This window comes from Bubalus kerabau, chromosome 12 (assembly GCF_029407905.1).
Source record: "Bubalus kerabau isolate K-KA32 ecotype Philippines breed swamp buffalo chromosome 12, PCC_UOA_SB_1v2, whole genome shotgun sequence".
Lineage (NCBI taxonomy): Eukaryota > Metazoa > Chordata > Mammalia > Artiodactyla > Bovidae > Bubalus > Bubalus kerabau.
In genome coordinates, this window is record NC_073635.1 from 38999602 (window position 1) to 39003452 (window position 3851).

Sequence of the window (3851 nt, forward strand, 5' to 3'; positions counted from 1 at the left end):
ATTATTGTGAACATTTTGCTTTGTGGTCACTGTAACATTTGGGGTGGTGGGACAGGGAGGAAAAGTAACAGTAGTCCATATGTTTCTGGCTTCTATTCAGAGCAGTGTGCAGAATGTAATGCTCTTTTGTAAGAAACATTTTATGATTTTTAAAATAAATTTAGTGAACCTATTTTTGGTGGTCATTTTTTTTTAAGATGGACATTTTTCAAATGGCTGAATTCCCCCCAATCTACCCCCAAATGTAACACTAAGTTTAATTATCAGTCCTCTGTTGGATATAAAAAAATGGCATCTCTTCTTGGACTTAGGCAAAATATCTTGACATACTCAGTTCTGGTGATTCTTAACAATTTGAAAGCCCATTGCTTGGGAGGAAATTCCACCACACATTCATGCTTATAATAAGCTGGGGATTTTTGTTTGTTTTTGCAAATACTTGCCCCTACTTTGCAACAATTTTCTGTTTGTGAAGAACCAAAGTGGGGAGCAACACAATTAATGGAATACTGGTATAAGTATATACCAGAAGCTTAATAGCAAGTTTTATTAATCAGAATAATAGTTATGTAAGTGACTGATGCTAAATTCTGATTGTTTTTATTAGATAACTTCTCACCTATAGATTTAAACTATCAGATTGGTTGTGTCTCTTAGCTAAATTTTGTAAAATATATACATATATATGTATATATTCTTGTTTTTCCACTGTATGCAAATTGAAAGAAAAAGATATACCTTTCTCTGTTGTATGTTGGGTTATGTAGGAAATGTTTGTGAAAAATTCAAAAAAAGATGAAAAATTTCTGTGGATGTTTTGTGTAGTATCTCTTGGCATTTGTATAAATAGTTGAAAGTTCACTACAGAATAAAACTCCCATAATGCTAGATTTGATGTGTGCCCAATTTTGAACAAGGGTTGATTGACACCTGTAACATTTGTTAAAAAGTTCCTCTCATAAGGAAATAAAATAATCTTAAATTATGTAAAAAAAAAAATAGAAACTAACATACAAGGGCTAATAAGATAAAGATAGTGATTTTACTTTGGGTTTAATTTGTAGCCTTAGAAAGATGTTTGCTGAGTGCCTCATACAAACCTTTGAAAACATGACAAATTAAGCTCTAAAATTCTAAAACATAATACCAGTAAAATAAATTTCTGTTTCATTAGAATCTTGTCACTGATACTAGTATCTTTAGCTGAGAGAATCATTCTTTGGGAAACTAAAAACAACTGACTTTCTCTTGCAAATCTCTAAAAGCCAGAAATATAAATATAGGCTACAAGGACTTATTTAACTCAGTCAGACAGGACCTGAAACAAAGAGGGGGAAAGTGGCAGTTTTAAAATTCAAATCTCTGGGAATTACCCCTCAGCACAGATAGTAACTTTAGTCATCTCAACAAACAACTTTAATGCACTCCAACTATTTGTAAGGTAGTAAGTTTACATCCTAACACCTGACTCATAACTAGCTTTTAAGTGAAGCCATGAGATCCCTATCTTTGATTGTTTGTGTCTGTGTACAAATTATACATATGAGATTTCTCTACTTTTAAAAGTTATTATCAAAATTGGATTTATAAATAACTCTATTTATTTTTAATAAAAAGTGCTTACATTTAAAGAAACTGGCCAAAACAGCTTTCGAATTCATGTGAACTGAGAACTATTCAATATTAAATTGATATCTGATACTAATGTTTGTTGATCTAATGAATATAAGACATGTCATTAAAAGTCATCAAAAACTAAGTATAATACTTCATTTTACTTAGGCTTAATTAATAAGACTTACTATATCTGTTACAAGGAAAATAATATGATGAAACTTTAAAGTAAATATGAGATAATAACTTTAGGATAAACTCTTTAAAATAATTATATCTTAGAAATGCCTACTTAAAATGACCTCTCCATATATTTAGTAACTTAAAGTTCTAAAACTGTGCTAGTTTAAGTGATGGAAGTTTATTAAATAGCTAAAAGACATGGAGATATCAATTACTAAATAGAGAAATTAAAGGTATTTAGGACTATTAATGGAAATATTTGGTGTCACCCTGAGATGTTCTCTATAAAAAAGACAATTGTTTTAAAAAAATTATTCCTTGTGTTTATGATCACCAATCTATAGAATGCTAGTGTGAAAAACTGTTCATAATTGCTTAATTCTTAGTTTTTACTAAAAAATTAAGGGTTTAAGAGTTGAGGATTCTAATTTAAACGTATAATTTAAAACTATTAAAAACAATATAGTAGCATCTCAGTAAACAGGGCAAAGTAGAATGTGTGTTTTTGGTAAGAAAGTATGAGGAATGAAGCTACATTTTATTGAAGAAAAAGAAGAAATTAGTATTATTTGACGGAAAATGAGAGACAGACTAGATACAGAAGTGATGAAAGATTGTGGAAAAGAATCCTGAAGAGAAAAAAGCTCTATATATAGTCAGGATTAACTAAATTTAGATTAAAGTTAATTAAATGGATTTTGTTGAGTGAACTATTGCAGGATTACAATTTGTTTTCTCTCTGTTAGAAGTGCTCCTTTTTGATAACAGACTGTGTGAGTTTTTGCACTCTTAAGTGCTATATACTTGTTTTGTTTTGATTTTTTTTAATTTAAATTTATTTATTTTAACAGCTGGTTAAATAAGTATCCTTTCATTGATCTAAGATCCTGTTGTGTTTTAAAACATTTTTGATACTTCTAACTAACTTTCAAAATATCAAAGTTTTACTAAGCTTTTTTAGTCTTCTTTAACTCTGGGCTACTTCAAAGAAACATCTCTGTGACATACCAGAAAAGAATGGTAAACTAAGTTTATTTTACATTTTTAATTTAGAAACATTGTCAAATGACTGGAGGTAAGCTTTAGGCTGCAATGTATGGATAAAGGTCATTAAGATAAATCCAAAATTTATATGAAATCCATAACATCTGATATGTCCTGATATAATGTTATCAGTCATAATTGCAATGATTATCCTAAAATGTTATATGTTTCAGAAATATCCAAGTTTCCTGTTAATTGCATTGTACTCACATTTTTAACCATGCTACTTTACATTTTGTCCTTTATAAACTAGCATAATTTTACACTGCTTTTACAAAATGGAGGTTTTCAAAAAGACTCATTAAAAATTACAAGAACTATTTAAACAAATGTAAGTTTCTGAGAGCCTTTAAGTAATGTCATTGAGCTGGATAATAAATGACAAACTAATAAAAAACCTGATTACTTCAGATCAACAGAAATCAATTACATGGGACTAAGTGAACTGATAAATATGATTAATAACTTTGACTTTGAAAAATATACTAGCTTAAATCTGTTTCCCAGTAACCTTTTCTCCCTTATGCCTTGACCTGCAAGTTGATAAAGTATGTCTCTGTAAACAAAATTAAAGCAGTTATCTTTTCCTCTCTACCTGATCCTGCCAAAATTTGGCTTCTCCAGCTGGCTCTCCTATGCACTTATGGTTTACTGCAACTAGACTGCAACTAGTTATACTAATAATTGTTTTAATTTGCTCTTTGTTTCCAAATTATTTATGCCATTGTCTCTCCACTACAATATGACTTTGTCAATGTTACTAACTACATTACTTCTTTTTTTTTTTTTTTATAAGATTATCTTCTCTTACACTATGTATCCAGGCCTCCAATAAATATAGTGGTGACTAGATAAAGTAATTAATCAGATATACAGATCTCTATAGAATCAATAGTTATAATGGTGTGATTCTAAGTACAAGAAGAGCAACAAGGGAACTATCTCCTGGATCCGTTAGAAGATAGAAGATCCAGGAAATCTTTTATTATCTATCAATAAGCCTAATCCAG